Source organism: Dendrobates tinctorius, unplaced genomic scaffold (genome assembly GCF_039654945.1).
Source record: "Dendrobates tinctorius isolate UK_male_01 unplaced genomic scaffold, ASM3965494v1 ptg000194l, whole genome shotgun sequence".
Lineage (NCBI taxonomy): Eukaryota > Metazoa > Chordata > Amphibia > Anura > Dendrobatidae > Dendrobates > Dendrobates tinctorius.
Genome location: NW_027361861.1, coordinates 1 through 16,775, shown reverse-complemented (window position 1 = coordinate 16,775; position 16,775 = coordinate 1). Strand labels below are relative to the sequence as shown.

The window sequence follows — 16,775 nt, the reverse complement described above, 5'->3', positions numbered from 1 at the left end:
TTCAGCGATCTCGCTATGTGAGACAGGGGCTTAAGTTCCTTGCCTTTCTCAAAGAGAAGGTTATCTTTGTCCAATACTTTCCTTTCTCCCCAAGATTACGTTCAACATTAAAAAGGAGTTGTCCAGCCTTTTGTGGCTGCAGACTTGTGAATCCTGTGTAGATTCTCAAGTGACTGCAGCAAAACTAAGTAATTCTGCAGTCACAAAGTAAGGCTAGGTTCACATTAGCGTTTGAGTCCGCAGTGTGGTGCTACGAACTTTTCTTTAAGCGCCACCTATTTCCGCATGCATCCCCATCTTTAACATTGGGTACGTAGGGACATGCGTTGTATGCGGATGCGTCCGGTGTTTTGACATGCCCGCCGAATGCAAGAAAATGCAACATGTTGCATTTGGAGGGCACTTCAAAGCGCTGCACGTGGACGTATCCGCCTACAATGCATGTCCGTGTGTACCCAATGTTAAATATAGGTATGCAGGATGCACGCGGAAGTAGGCGGAGCTTAAGGAAGAAGTCCGCAGCACCATGCTGCGGACTCAAACACTAATGTGAAACCCGGCCTAACTGAACACTTGTAAAAAGTCTGGACAACATCTTATGTATGAGATTTAACATCTTATGTATGAGATTTTTCCATCTTCCTTTTGTCAGAATTTCACATCTGTCTTAATGTTTCCACATGTTGGACATGGCAAGGGCAGTGTGTTACTACTAGAGTTGATCGAATATGTTGGAAATCAATCTGAATGTGCCATATTGGTACCCTATTCGTGCCGAATCTATGTTTGATGATCGGTTCCGAACATATTCACTCATTTCTTCTCCCATTGACTCCAATGACGTTTGGCTGTGTTCGTCGAATATTGCAAAAATAATATTTGGCGCCGATCATAATTGGAACCGAATTTTGAAAAATTTGCTCAACTCTAGTTACTACCTGTTATTGATTGTCTCATTGAGATGTCAAAACTTTTTGTTCTTCCAAAAGGCTAGTTTATGTGCCTCTAAGGCTTCCATCACTATGGCTGGATGTGTTCTGTCATTCTGGAAGCACATCCAGCTAAGGGCACAGTAGCTCTGTTGGGGGTTAAGGCTCACTAAACCCACGTAGTGGGGTCCTGCAGGACCATACACAATCATGCTTCTGTTCTGCAGCTCTGTAATGCTTTGACTTGGTCCTATGTCCACATGCTCTCGAATTTTACAGAGCTCATACATTCTCGTTGGATGATTCAAGTCTAGGTAGAAGGGCGCTGCAAGTGGCAACAATGTGTCATAGCCTGAGGTATGTACTTTGCTATCCCTTTACCTTTGTTGTTCAGGTTTTCTACAGTTCCCACCCTTGGGGTGTCCCATAGTTTACTATGTCCTCTAATGAAGTGACCGAGAAAAAGATTTTTGGTTAGTCCTTTCTCTTAGCCTTCATTGGGAGACACTGCTCCCACTCTTAATGCCCTTGACTATGTTTATTTCCATTGTGGCTTATGACTTCTTGCTCTGCTCTACTGCACTGTTCTTAGTTTTGTATAGCTATTCCTACTGCTTTCTCACTAACCCCTATAGTCCGGTGTCTACAAGTGGGTGTAGTCTGCTGAGGAGGAGGAGGAGAAGACTTTGTTTTGGTGTAATTTCGTGTGTCAACCCAGATCCTGGTGACAGCAGCATACACCCAATGTTTTCTATATCCCCCAGTGAAGACTACAAGGAAGGGATTTTACAGAGAGTACAAATTTTTTTTAAGGTAACAAGTGTACACTGGCGCTTCCTGGTCTGTACGCTATGGATAATAGGAGATTACCTGCTGCTGGTATATACTGGGTCTGTGCTTACCCAGAAATGCAAAGAAAATAAATGAATAAATGGAAGAAATACCTGCGCAAGTAGAGTTGTCCAGAATATGAATCGGATCACAGTCCTGCCTTACTGGTAGCAATGTAGCGAGCACACCGGGATAAACTGTGCGGTGGTGGACGTACCACAGCGGTGTGATTTGGAGATGTAACGCTAAAGAAAAGTCGCCCCAATAGGCAATGTGGTCGGGTAATCTCCAACGCTGACAGCCGCTGGAGATGGAGATGAGTGGCGGCGCGCTCCAGCCGAGAGGCGCCGCCAGTATACAGCAGCTGTGGCGTGGAGGGGAGGGGGGGAGGCGAGGCTGGGTGACGTCACCGGGGAAGGAAGGGAGCGTGTGCAGGCCAAACTAGAAGCCAACGCGATAACAGATAGGAAATTGATGAATGTATAAAAGAGTGTACTAATTTATATATATGGTTTTACATTAGTTTCTATTTTTATTTCAATAAAAGTTATTTTTAATCTATATTATACCCTTTCAATATATGGGCTCTTGATGTATTTGCCACCTATTTTGGTTAGTAGCAGGTGTAACATACATTGAAATCCTCTTCCCTTTCAGGTGGTGGGTGGGGAGGGGGGGGGTTTGGGCCATATATAGGGATAGATGTAGCAGAGTCTGACAGCCCTGACGAAGAAGGTCCGTAGACCTTAGAAACGCATTGGCTTCTAGTTTGGCCTGCACACGCTCCCTTCCTTCCCCGGTGACGTCACCCAGCCTCGCCTCCCCCCCTCCACGCCACAGCTGCTGTATACTGGCGGCGCCTCTCGGCCGGAGCGCGCCGCCACTCATCTCCAGCGGCTGTCAGCGTTGGAGATTACCCGACCACATCGCCTATTGGGGCGACTTTTCTTTAGCGTTACATCTCCAAATCACACCGCTGTGGTACGTCCACCACCGCACACAGTTTATCCCGGTGTGCTCGCTACATTGCTACCAGTAAGGCAGGACTGTGATCCAATTCATATTCTGGACAACTCTACTTGCGCAGGTATTTCTTCCATTTATTCACAAATTTTTTTTGTTTTCTTGGTTGTCATTGTGACAACCCTAACTTTTTCATTTGACCAAGTACAGAACAATATGAGTACTTTTTTTTTGCGTAAGGAGCTATAGGTTTTATGATAATAGGACTTTGTGATCACTTAATTTTTTGTGAAGTCAGATTGAGAAATCCCAAATCCAGCATAGTTTTTCACACTTTTTAACAGCATTCACTGTGCATGATAGTTTTATAGTACATGTCAATACGAATGTGGCGATACCAAATATGTCTTTTTTCCCAATAATTATACCATTATAATTAAAACTGGGATTTTTTTGTATGCGTATACATTTTTTTTTTTTTTTTTAACACTGAAAAACTTTATATAATACTTCCTGGTCCCACAAAGGAGTCGAGCCTGCAGTCCTTTGATGATACACTGCACTACTAAAAGTACTATAGCACATTAGTAACCTTCAGAGGCATGGGCACAACTGCTAAGTTGTGATGTAACTTCGTCAGATTGTGGGAAAGCACTTCAAATCTTGATGTACAATTCTGTAATTTGGTGGGAAAATGGTGGGATGGTTAGTGAGCATAAGCTGTCATAACAAGGGATTCACAGTGGCTTAATACCCTCTCCCCATTAAGAAACACATGCATGCTTGGCTGAGCCGAAGTGTTCACGTGTTTCAGGAGGAATGGCTGACAGCTATCTAATTTGCCTTGTATTGTCAAAAACCTTTGTTAATATTTACATTCATTTTTCCTCTCTCTCCCCCAGCAGGTCTCACTCTGGTTCTTAAAATATACAATAAAAATATACCAACCTGACATGATTAGTTATGGAAACTATTCAGATTAAATTTTCCTTAACTGTGAATCTTTCCAGAACTAAAGTTTTTTTCCCCCCACAGAGAGAAGCACAGCAACTTACATAGTGTTTTCAAATATGCTTTATTTTCATTAACAAAAAAAAATAAATCATAAATTGATTTCTAAAGCCAGGTATACTAGACAAAGTCGACCCAATAACATGAGAAATGACAAACATATAAAATAGTTTATTAATGCACCATATCCCGCCTTCTCTGTATGTTGGTGTGGGGAATTCTTTATCATGTGATTATCCAAGTAAAAAAAATATATCCACAGACTGCGGCCATTAGTATGTGAAGATATTTCAATTAAAGCTTGTCCCTATAAAAAAAAAAACAAAAAACATATTGCAATATATAAAGATCTATCTAATACTACACATGAAAGTACACATGAACAATCTTATAAGGCTCCTGTCAGCACAAGCGCTCCGTGCACCCTTGGTGTGGCCGAGCAGCTCAGTGAACTTTCCCACCAAATTCTTTTGCATCCATTTCAGCCTCCCATCTTTTTTGATTGACAGCTTTGGCTAAATATGAATTGTACGAAAGTGGACATGGATAGAAAAACTAGGGGAGAAGGTGCACTGAACTGCTTAGCCACGTCAAGGGTGAACCAAGCGCCTGTGCTTGGTTTAAACTGTTTTCCGCTGACAAGATTCCCTTTAATTGGTATGGTCAGATTTTCATAGCAAAATAGGTCTTATATTTGTTCATTTCAATTTCCTTGCAATTTAAAATAATAGTACATACCCTGTCTAAAGGGAATCAGTCACCAGGTTTTCCCATATAAAGTAGGACCACCACCTGTATGCCCCATGTGACAGCATTCTAGAATCTTGGCTATATGTCCGTAAAGGGCTTTCCAGCCGATAAAAAAAAAAATTTGGGGGTACTCACCGTAAAAGCTCTCGGAGCCTTCATTGGGAGGACACAAAGCCATGAGCAGCTGTTTTTTTCCCACCCTTGGGACTGCTATAGGGAGTCCCATGGTTTCTTGTGTCCTCCAATGATGAAAGAGAAAATGAACAGAAAGAAAAAACACGGGTATTACATACCTGGTAATGTGTTTTTTCATGACGGCACCACGAGAGAGGGGATCCGCCCCACGAGGACAGGAAACCTTCAAGATAAAAGGGGCGGCTCCTCTCTCCGCATCAGTTGTTTTACAGAGCACAAGAGGAACTCCGCAGGTTAGTGGACACATAAATAATACATATTTTATACTGCTAAATTTCCAACACCAAGGGAGTGTATAATACTAACAAAACACCCAACTAATGACGTGATCAAATAGGGCGGGAATATAAGGGTGCCGTCATGTGTCATGAAAAAAACACATTACCAGGTACGTAATACCCGTGTTTTTCCATTCTACATGACGGCACCACGAGAGAGTTACAGAGATTTGTATTCTCTTTAGGGGGGGGATCACTGCCTGTAACACTCTTCTCCCAAATGTGAGATCACAGGCAGCAGATAGGTCTAATCTGTAATGTCTGAAAAAGGTAGATGGAGAGGACCAAGTGGCCGCCTTACAGATTTGGTCGATGGAGGCGTCCGCTCTCTCCGCCCAGGACGTTGCCATGGCCCTCGTGGAGTGGGCTTTTAGGCCCTCTGGAACAGCCCTGCCTGCACTACTATATGCTAGTATGATGGCCTCTCTCACCCATCTAGCTATAGTTTGCTTAGAGGCTTTAAGGCCTTTCCTTGCCCCCTGATATGAGATAAATAAGGCCCTCTGTTTCCTCCATGGTTTTGTCACCTCTAAATACTGTAGGATACATCTCCTAACGTCTAAGCAATGTAATCTCTCTTCCTTTTTGTTACCGGGGTTAGGACAAAAGGATGGCAAGATTATTTCCTGAGCTCTGTGGAATTTCGACACTACCTTAGGGAGGTATGCTGGATCTAATCTTAACACGACTCTATCGTCCATAACCTGAGTGTATGGCGGGTCTGCTGATAGTGCGTGTAAGTCCCCAACCCTACGTGCCGATGTGAGTGCCACTAACAAGGCTGTTTTTAAAGTTAACACTTTATCTGATGTTGCGTTTATTGGTTCAAATGGGCTTTCCGTTAGAGATGATAGGACTAAATTTAGATCCCAGGGAGGAGGTTTAGGAGATGGGACAGAGTCAGCTCTAGTACAGGCCCGGATAAATCTGGCGACCCATCTATCGTTTGCCAGGTCATAGTTGAATAATGCTGCCAGGGCTGAGACGTGTACTTTCAGGGTGCTGACCGCTAAACCCAAGTCTAAACCCCTTTGTAGAAACTCTAGCACTGCCCTCACAGGTACTTCCCCCTCCTGTATTGGGCCTGAGGTGGACAAAAATTTTCTCCATATTCTCCCGTATATTTTTGTAGTCACTGGCTTTCTGCTACTGATTAGGGTGGAAATCAACCTTGCTGAAAAACCTTTCTTCTCTAACAGTGACCTTTCAAATTCCAGGCTGTCAAATGCAGCCTGGAATTCGGAGGGTGATTGAAGGGACCCTGTGTTAGGAGGTCGTGGTCCTCTGGGAGCACCCATGGGTCTGTCACTGACATCACTCTTAGCCAATAGAACCACGGCCTTTTTGGCCAAAAGGGAGCTATCATAATTACTCTGGCTTGGTCCTCCCTGATCTTCTTCAGGACTAATGGAATGAGGCATATCGGAGGGAAGGCGTACAGGAGACCTGATGTCCATTTTATCCTGAAGGCGTCTACCGCCAGTGGCATGTCTGCTGGCCTTAGGGAGCAGAATTTTTGAACTTTTCTGTTGGTTTTTGAGGCGAAGAGATCTATTATGGGTTTTCCCCACCTCTGCACAATTTGTTGAAAAATGGACTCTTTTAGGCACCATTCGCCTTGCTTTAAGCGGTTTCTGCTCAGAAAGTCCGCCTTCAGGTTGTCCACGCCTCGGATATGCAGGGCCGATAATGAGAGAAACTGATGTTCCGCCAGAGTCAGGATTCTTCTTGCTATTTCCATTAATGCCCGAGAACGGGTGCCCCCCTGATGGTTCACGTATGCAACTGCTGTACGATTGTCCGATAGGACTTTCACATGATGTCCTCTCAGGTGTGTCAGCAATCCTTCCAGCGCTCTTTCGATGGCTAGTAGCTCCCACTCGTTTGAGGATAGATCTTTTTCCTCCTGAGCCCAAGGATCTTGGAGCCATAGGGTGTCTAGATGGGCTCCCCAGCCCCAGGGACTGGCATCTGTCGTGACTACTCTGGAGGCTGTATATGTCCAGGGTACTCCCCTCGGAGAAGACTATCTGTAACCACCATCTTAGTGACTGGAGTACAGGATCCGGGATGGTGAGCTTCTGTTCTAACTGCCCTTGAAGCGTCAGATCGCTTTGTAACACACACCACTGAAGTTCCCTTGTGTGAAATTGAGCCCATTTTACCACTGGTATGCAGGAGGTTAGGGACCCCAACACTGACATGGCTTTCCTCAGAGTCATTGTTGGCTTTCCTAATGTTGTCCTGATTAGATTTTTGATTTTCTCTTCTTTCTCCTTTGGGAGGCGACATTCCTGTATTACCGAGTCTATTGTTAGGCCCAAAAAATTCTGGACCATTGTTGGCTCCAACCTGGATTTTTTGAGGTTCAGTTGCCAACCCAGAGTCTGAAGAGTCTATCACTATCTTGACTCGTTCCTGACAGTGAGAAATCTTTCCCCACTATCAAGAAGTCGTCCAGATATGGTATTACTAGAGCATCTTTTTCTCTGAGATGTGCCGTGACCTCCGCAATTAATTTCGTGAAGACCCGGGGGGCTGTTGGTACCCCAAAGGGCAGAGCCTTGTACTGAAAGTGATGCCACTGAGATTTTATCTGGACTGCCACCCTGAGATATTTGCGGTCTTGCTGCCGGATCGGGACATGATAGTAAGCATCCTTGAGATCCAGGACCGACATGTAACACCGAGGTTAGAGGAGTTTCACTGTAGATCTTATCGTCTCCATCTTGAATGATGGGACTACTAGATACTTGTTGAGGCCTTTCAGATTTATAATCGTCCTCCAGGAATCGTCTGGTTTCTTTATCACAAATAGGGGGGAGTAAAAGCCTTCCTTCTTTTCTTTTTCTGGAACTTCTTCTAGTACGAGTTTTTGTATAAGTGATAATACCTCCTCTTCCAAGCTCTTTTGTCTTACTTGAGATGATTGTACCGGAGTTTGAATGAATTTTTGTGGTGGCCAGTGGTGGAATTTTAACTCCAGACCTGACCCTACTATCTGTCGGATCCAGGTGCTGGATGAGATCCTTTCCCAGGCTGGGAGGAAGTGAGAGAGCCTTCCCCCCACCTGAGAAGGACCGTCACTGGGCGGGTTTTTTGGCTTCTCTTGGGGGCTTACTGAAATAGAAGCCTCTCCCTCCTCTGTATCGTCTGTCAGAATTGTTTCTGTCATGATCTTTAAATTGTTGTCTTCTGAATTTTCGGCCCCTCTGAAAGGAGCGCCGAAAGGCTTGAAATGGTTGTTTCGGAAAATTCTTTTTTGTATCACTCGCTTTTTCCAACACTTCATCCAATGCCGGACCGAATAAGAAATTTCCTTCACATGGTAGAGAGCAAAGTTTCATTTTTGCCTGAGTGTCCCCCCGGCCAGCATTTGAGCCATACCGCACGCCGTCCTACATTGGTTAAGGCTGCTGACTTTGACGCTAGCCTGGCCGAATCTGCTGACGCCTCTGCGAGAAAGTCTGCCGCCGCTCTAATAGCCGGTAATGCTTCCAGAATCGTCTCTCTGGGAACTCCTTGTTCTAATTGATCCTCCAAGTTGTCTGTCCATATCTTCAGGGACCTAGCCACACAAGTGGCTGCGATGGCGGGTCTTAGTGCCCCAGCCGAGGTTTTCCAGGCTGCCTTAAGGCAATTGTCCGCCTTCCGGCTCAGCGGTTCTTTTAGAAACCCCAGGTCCTCAAAGGGTAGGGAAGATTTTCTGGCGACCTTTGATATCGCTACATCAATTTTGGGGGCCCTATCCCAGGATGAGGATGCCTCTTCCTCAAAGGGGTATCTCCTCTTCAGGGAATTCGTTATCTGGGACTTCCTTTCTGGTTTTTCCCATTCGCGTTTTATGAGTGCTTTCAGTTGCTCATTAACAGGGAAGGTCTTACGTTTTTTCTTTTGCAGTCCACTGAACATGAGTTCTTGGGCTTTCTTTTTTGCTCGCTCTTCTACTAGCCCCATGGTAGATCTAACTGCTTTAATGAGTTCATCTGTAGTTTCTACTGGGAACGTATCTTCCCCGTCCGAGCTACTTCCTGAATACAACGTCTTATTTGAGTCGTCTTCTGACCCTGTAGAGTCTTGTTGAGAGACCCCTGAGGGGCTTGATCTCCTAGTTTTCCTCTCTGTATCTACAGATTGTAATGCTCTTACTGACTTAGAAACTTCTGTCTGAATTATGGACCTCAGACTATCCGAAAATGAGGGTGTCTCCTCCGCTATGGTCTTGTTAATGCACTCCTGGCATAACTTTTTGTTCCAGGCTGCTTCTACGGGACTTTTACATAAAGCACATTCTTTATTTTTAGACTTTCCTCTACATTTCTTAGGGACCTCCTATACTCCACCCCTCCAATGTATGTAAGAGGAGGAGGAGGAGAGGGGAGAGAGGAGAAAAGAGAAAGAGAACAGACATTAGATTACTGGACTTTCTCGAAGTTCACTCACCACTCGGGCGCTCCACAGGTCGGGTACCGGATCTGGAGGCTGACTGGTCCTTTCACTGTCTCCCAACGAGACTATGGACCCCTCTTTCCTGCGGTGACGATCCGCCCGTGCGCTGCCCGAGTGGCTCACACTACTGCTGCGGCGTGTCTTTGCTTTCTCCTCTGAGCACGACCGCCTCTCCTTTGCTTCCTGGCGCGGTTGCACATGCTCTGGCGAAGGGCTCTCCATTATGCTGCGAGTAGTCACCTCCAACTCAAAATTGGTGCTGTGACGCCTGCTCGCCTTTTCTGGCGATCTTAAATAGCACCTCTTTTTTTCTTTTCTTTTTTTTTTGGACCACCTGGTCCCGCACCTGCCCCGCTAGTGTCTGTGTGGACGCGCGCACGTGCGTGCCCCATGCCTCTGCGTGCCCCCCCGGGACCGTGCACACCTTCTGCCTGTCGCAGGCCCCGCGGCGCGTCGCTCTACTTCCGGGTCGGCCATACGAACCTGGGCCGGGTGAGCGCCTGGGCCCTACTTGCTTCGGGGCCCCCAGACACCCCTTACCTGCCCGATGGCCCACTGACTGCAGGTATCCTTTTCGCTGCGGGGTCCGGTGTCTGGTCTTCAACAGGGAGGGTACACTGTCTGTGGCCTCCGAGGAGCATTTTTCTCTGCCCGGGCACCGATGTGTCTCCTGGGCTGCATGGCCACTGTATGTCGACAGGGAGGGAACACTGCAAGTGGCCTCCCTGGACCTTCTTTGTGTGCTGTCATCTTGGAGGGTCCACCGCCAAGGTACCCCGCTTCGCCTGGGCATCTGCCCTACCGGCTGTGGCCATGCCTTCGCTCAGGGGGGACATAGGCATATATGGCCCCCGAGGCGACTACCGGTACCCGGCGTCGGGTGTAGCAAATCCATGCCTGCCATTAATCACCCGACCCAGGTCCAGGCATCCTCTTCTTTCTTCAAAATCTTCAAGAGGCTTTCATCTTGAGGGTTCCCTGTCGAGGACAGGAAACCAACTGATGCGGAGAGAGGAGCCGCCCCTTTTATCTTGAAGGTTTCCTGTCCTCATGGGGCGGATCCCCCCTCTCGTGGTGCCGTCATGTAGAATGGAAAAATTATGCTCCCCTACAAGGCGGTCCGGTCCAAATGGAGTCGTCGTTTATGATCCGGCACCTCCTTCTTGCTTCATGTGGATAATGCGTGCTACATCATCCACACAGCATCACCCACCATGCTCCTGCGCAGGCACACTTCTCTCTGGCCTGCTAAGGGCAGAGCAAAGTACTGTAACAGGCATGCGCGGGGAGAGGCCACAGATCACCAACACATGCGCACTGCCATACTTTGCCCTGCCATTGGTAGGGCAGAGAGAAGTGCGCCTGTGCAGGAGCATGAAGCAAAGGACACTGAATGACTTAAAATGCATAATCCACACGAAGCAAGAAGAGAGTGCCTAGAGTGACTAGTGACAATTATTGGTTGCAGCGCAAAATTATATACAGGAAGGTATGATGCAATTTCTGATTAGAAACCATGGTACAGTAGGTTATTAATGGCACAGAATGGATATGGAATTTGTAAGGTGTGTATGTGCCTTTATCTTTATGCCAAATGCAGCTTTTCTGCTTTATATTACCAAAAGATCAAAACTCCCTTAGGGCCCCGTCACACATAGCGACTCACCAGCGATCCCGACAACGATATGAACTTGTCAGGATCGCTGGTGTGTCACTACATGATCGCTGGTGAGCTGCCAAACAGGCAGCTTCACCAGCGATCAGGACAGTGACACGCGGGTAACAAGCGACACATGTCGCTTAATTACCCGCAGTGTACGCTAAGATACCAGCGCGCTGGTGTATGGAGCTGGTAACCAAGGTAAACATCGGGTTTCTAAGCGCCGAGCGGCACTTAGAAACCGATGTTTACCTTGGTTACCAGCTCCCTGCACCAGCACGCTCGTATCTAACGTACACATCGGATTTCTAAGGGCCGCGCGGCGCTTAGAAACCCGATGTTTACCTTGGTTACCAGGGTCCAGCTCGCTGGTCTCCCGCCTGCCACACGCAGAGATGCGTGCTGGCCAGCAGGAGACCAAAGATCAAAACAAAAATGTCCAGGCCATTCGAAGACGATCAGTGATAATCGGCAGGGGGGCCGGTCGCTGATAAGTGTCACACACAGCGATCTTGCTAGCGAGATCGCTGTGTGTGATGGGGGCTTTACTGGTCAGTGTTAAATGTACATGTCATTTATTACAATTAGTACATGGAAAAAAAACAAACATTCTCCCACCTACTCCACTGTCCACAACTTAAAGGGTTATTCCCACTCCATTCAATGTCTGTGGGATTGCTGCGCTCGGAAGCTCCATAAGCAATGCACAAAGCGGAGGCTGAAAATGAGCACCTTCGCTCCATTTAGGATAGGGCTGCTCCATTCTCAGGATTCCGAAGCCCCAATTTTAGGATGGCTAGGGGCTTTCAGGGGTCAAACCAATCAGCGAACAGCAAGCAATCCCTTATTACAAGTCCTCCATACACATGAGATAAAAGCTGACCCTGACCAGCTGACCATCTGAAATGTACGGGGACCACCTGATCCAAAAGGAGGATCAGGACTATGGATTTCAACGGCCGATCCTTAAATTTTCAGACAAGATAATTAGCTGCCAGAATAGTGTGAAAGCGGCTTTCATCTGTTTCCCCATTTAAAATCACAAATATTTAGAAAAGCCCAGCACTCATGTGGAATGGAGAGATGGGAGATTCAGTCGTCCGACAGTTCTCACAATGTGAATAACTGTTTTTTGATCTAATGAGCTCTCTCGACCAGATGTATATGGTCCTCTGCATACAAACAGGTTACCTACTATAAATGTTTGGTGAAAAACATAAAACAAACCAGAAAACCATGAAAAAGTAAATGTAATAAAAATGATGGCTATTATGAGGATGCAAATGTAACATAATACACAAACTTCTTACCAACTGCATATGTTGAGACATTTAAAGCAGACTCCAATTAAAGCCAAAAAAGGTTTGGTTTATCTCTAAACTACGAGCGATTTCCTCGATAATGCAGTGTTGTTGCCACATGAGGTGCAGCTTTCGGTATCTTTCATGGGAGAGTCGTAGTGGATTCCCACGCCTTTATAAGAGATCAAAGAGAAAGAGAAAAATATAATATATAGTTAGTCATGGCCAAAAGTGGTGGCACCCTTTAAATAGTTCCAGAAAATGAAGTACTTCTCACAGAAAATGATTGCAATTACACGTTTTGTTATACATTTGTGTGTGGCGTTCCAGTCCCCATACAAAAAAAAAAAAGCAAATTGGACATCACTTCACACAAAGTGGTCAAAATTGTTGGCACCCTCAACTTAATATTTGGTTGCCCAGCCTTTTGAATAAATAACTAATCAATCGCTTCCTCTAACCACAAACAAGCTTCTCTCAACTGGAATTTTGGATCACTCTTACAAACTGCTCCAGATCTCATATCTGAAGGTGCCTTCTACCAACAGCAATTTTAAGGTCTCTCCAAGTGTTCAATGAGATTTAGAGCCAGACTCATTTCTGGCCACTTCAAAATTCTCTAGCGCTTTGTTTCTCATTCAAATGTCAGACAGTTCATGTTAACACTGATGCACGCTAACACTAATGCACCATGAGCCTGCAGGACAGCTTGAAATTCTTTGGAACTTGATTGGGGCTGCTTACCCTCCAGTGCTGTAACTATAAACTTCGGGGCCCCGGGGCAAGACTTCATAGTGGGGCCCATCAACATTTCAATTACTAGAGGTTGTGCGGAAAGTTTCCTTTGTTACTATATTCTAACTTTTCAGTAGATCCACGATACGCAAGATTACATGTTGCAAGTGTTAATGTCACATTCAGGATTCTTTCGAGAACTTTACGCCAAAAGCTTCTTTCACGCTCCACATTTTTGTTGAAAACGTCTTCTAAAGTACCATGTTTCCGCCATTGCTCATACACTACACAAGCATGTGTATGGCTTTTGGATGCTTCATGAACTGACATACGTTCTGAAATATGCTTCCAGTCTCGAACTCCGGTTGTTGAAAACGGTAATACACGATTTCTGGATTCAAGTGCTTCCGACTGACTGAGGGAATAGCCAACATGGCAAGCAGTAAACACAATCTAATTTTGTTGAGTAACATAACCAACTTCTTTTAAGATTCAACCCTGACTTTGTGTTGATAAAATAATAGTTACTTGAAAAAGATCAACCTTGTTGATTGATATCCTTGGGAAATGGTCCGTCAGGCTGTATTGGACCAGACGCTATCAGCCTACGTTTCTTATCTTGATTTTCAATCACAGTAGGAAAGGCGTTGTAGTAGGCAGAATCTTCATCTAACAAAAAATTTGGTGTATCAATGGTTGGGTCTGTTATATCTTCTTCGCCTATAAATTTTTGGTTTTTCGAGTCATTATTAAGGTTGTCTTGTTCAGACGTATCTGAAATTAATTTTTGTGAGATTTCAATATCATTCCCTGTCGAGTGGTTTTCAACATACAGCCATGCTGCTAAGTTCTTCGAACTTTATTCAGCCTCCAAGTTTCTTCTTTTCGCAGTCTGTCTTTTTATTTCCACTTGGCTGGTGCCGAATTAGTTTAATAATAAACGGTTTTATTAACACACAATCACAGTACTGTATTTTCCTTTTCCGACATATAAGACTACTTTTTAACCCCTGAAAATCTTCTCAGAAGTCAGGGGTCGTCTTATACGCCAGGTGCAGGGAGCCACCTACTGGCAAAGAGACAGTGCGGCTGCCCGGGATATGTGCACTGTGTCCAGCCGCTCTCTCCAGGAGGAGAGAGACTGGAGCTGACATTTCTGCCTCCCCAAGCAGGTGCCAGACATCAACTACTGCAACCCCCGACAACAGGTACAGCAGTCACTATTGCTCCCTCCTGGTTGTGAGGAGAGACTCAGTGGGGGTTGTACACAGCTCTGATTATTGAAAACAAGAGGCAGATGACTCACTGAGAAGGTAAGATACTGCATGACCCTGAGCCGGGAGGAATGTGTGATTATGGAGACTTCCTCCTCCCCTCCCTCTCTCAGCAGTATAGACCTGCAGACTGGAGAGGGGCAGGGCTTCTCACAGTTTGTCAGATATTTGTGTCTGCTGAGACTGCCTCCTCTCAATGCTGATAGTTTGTTACAGTGTGCACTGTGCCTGCCTTGCCAACTCTCTGTGATCTCCAGACTAACATATTGTTACAAATCTTGTGCTATGAGACTCTCCAGGCCAGTACAGGTTTCCATTCATTGACCGCTCGCAGAGCTCCTAGAAATTATTGAAATGAGAGTCTCCTGTCCTCCGGGTGACATTGTCTGACAGGAAAGTTTGCCCCCTGTACTCCCCCAACCCCTCCCCCCCATCTTGACACAGGCACAAACCCCTCTCTATGTCACCTACTCCCTCACGGAGCTGGTACATCCCAAACCCCATATTCCATCCCCCTCCACACGATGCTGGCACATCACCCCTCTCCATGTTTATAGTATATGGAGGACTATGGGGGTGCAGTATACTATATGGAGCATTATAATGGGTGACTATGGATGATGTACTATAATATATGGAGCCAATTATACTATGTGGAAGGCATTCTAATACTGGGAGGGCTCTGTGGGGGGGCATGATAATACTTGAAGGACTATGAGGAAGCCTTTATACTTTATGGAGGGCGATTTAAAGGGACACTGTCACCAGTGTCACTTACTGGGCTGCTCAGTGTAGTTTTCATAAAATCACTGTTCAATCAGTTAGAGATTAACATTGTAGGACTAATCAAATAGTCCAGCACATTCATTTACTGCTAAATATGAAGCAGGGAAAACAGTAATTATATTAAAATTACAGCAAGCAGCTCAGTAAGTGACACATCCCTGGATTCCGGGTATCTCTCTCTACATTATGCTGCTATCAGATGGGATGGCAAAATCCTGTTGATAGTGTCCCTTTAAGGCTGTGTGAGAGCCATAATACAGTGTGAAGAGATGTAGGGGCCATTATACTGTATGAAGGGCTGTGTGGGGTTCACAATGGGAATTATACCGTAGAAGAGGGGTAGTCTTATATGGCAAGTATATTCCAAACTCTATATTTTAACTGGAAACGTTGGGGGTCGTCTTATACGCCCAGTCGTCTAATACGCCGGAAAATACGGTAATACCTACCTACACACGCACTACAACTACTATATGCGACACAGACTGCACTGACGATCCGACACTGCCTGCTGACCGATGAGCAATGGCCAATGAGCAGTTCAGCAGTTGGGGTAAAGAAGACCTCAGAGTCAGTGCATGTCGCGTTGCGGCCTGAACTATTGGCTGAGTCACCTCCTGGCACGACACCACACGATCAGCCAGTTACAGGAGCTCTATGGCAGACAGTAGATTAAGCGAAGTAGCGTTTCCCCGTTTAAAGCATAAACGAACAAAAAACATTTACGCTTGCACTTTCATGGATCTTTTTGATATTTTTATTAACTTTAAACTCAAATAATATAGGAGGAGCTGGGTATTTTAGGAGAAATTAAAGTATTAAAATACAATTTTTTACCATCAGTTTGGGGCCCCTTGGGAGGTTGGGGCCCCAGTTGTAGTTACGGCCCTGTTACCCACCATTCGGACTATCCTGCGTTGCAACCTTTCAGCAATTTTTGCCTGCAGTCCACGTCCAGGGAGATTAGTTACAGTGCCAAGGGTTCTAAACTTCTTGATTATTTTGTGCATTGTGGACAAAAGATCATCAAGATCTCAGAAGATGGACTTGAACCAAAATTGTTGAAAAATATCAACAAATTCAAGGTTATAAGATCTCAGACAGTTTTCTTCGCCTCTTTCTGTACTCCATGTTTTTTGTGTGTCTGTGTGCGCCACAGTGCAAAGACTGAGTCAATTTCTCCCCCTTTTTATCTTGTTTCAGATTTGATTTTCATATTGCCCACACCAATTACTTGCCACAGGTGAGTTTCAACGAGCATCACATGTTTGAAACAAAGTTTTATACCTATAATTTTGTCCGGTCTATTTTTAGGTTCTTGTATGAAATTATGTCCAATTTACCTTTTTTTTGTTTTGTGTGTTGTTCCAATACATACCAAGGAAATGTGTGCATAACATGCGTAAGCGCAATGATTATCTGGGAGAAATTAATCATTTTCTGAAAAAATTTCAAGGGCTGCCAACACCTTCCATGACTGTTTAAAAATATATATTACTGTACATATACTGTATTAATGGTACTATGCAAGTGAGCAAAACAAAATATAAAATTTATAAAAAAAAGTTACAGATAGAGATTATACATACATTTTTATTTTTTTTTCCTTCTTA

The 16,775-nt window shown here is 45.1% G+C and overlaps 1 long non-coding RNA gene across 1 annotated transcript; it reads right to left on the bottom strand.

Annotated features, from left to right (window-relative positions):
• Nucleotides 1-3,779: 3,779 nt before the first annotated feature.
• LOC141056028 (uncharacterized) lies at nt 3,780-14,762 on the bottom strand. The gene is made up of 2 exons (XR_012221568.1): nt 12,377-14,762; nt 3,780-4,041 (listed from the first exon to the last, which is right to left on the bottom strand). It is a non-coding gene; the product is annotated as an uncharacterized lncRNA (long non-coding RNA).
• Between the last annotated feature and the right edge of the window lie 2,013 nt (nt 14,763-16,775).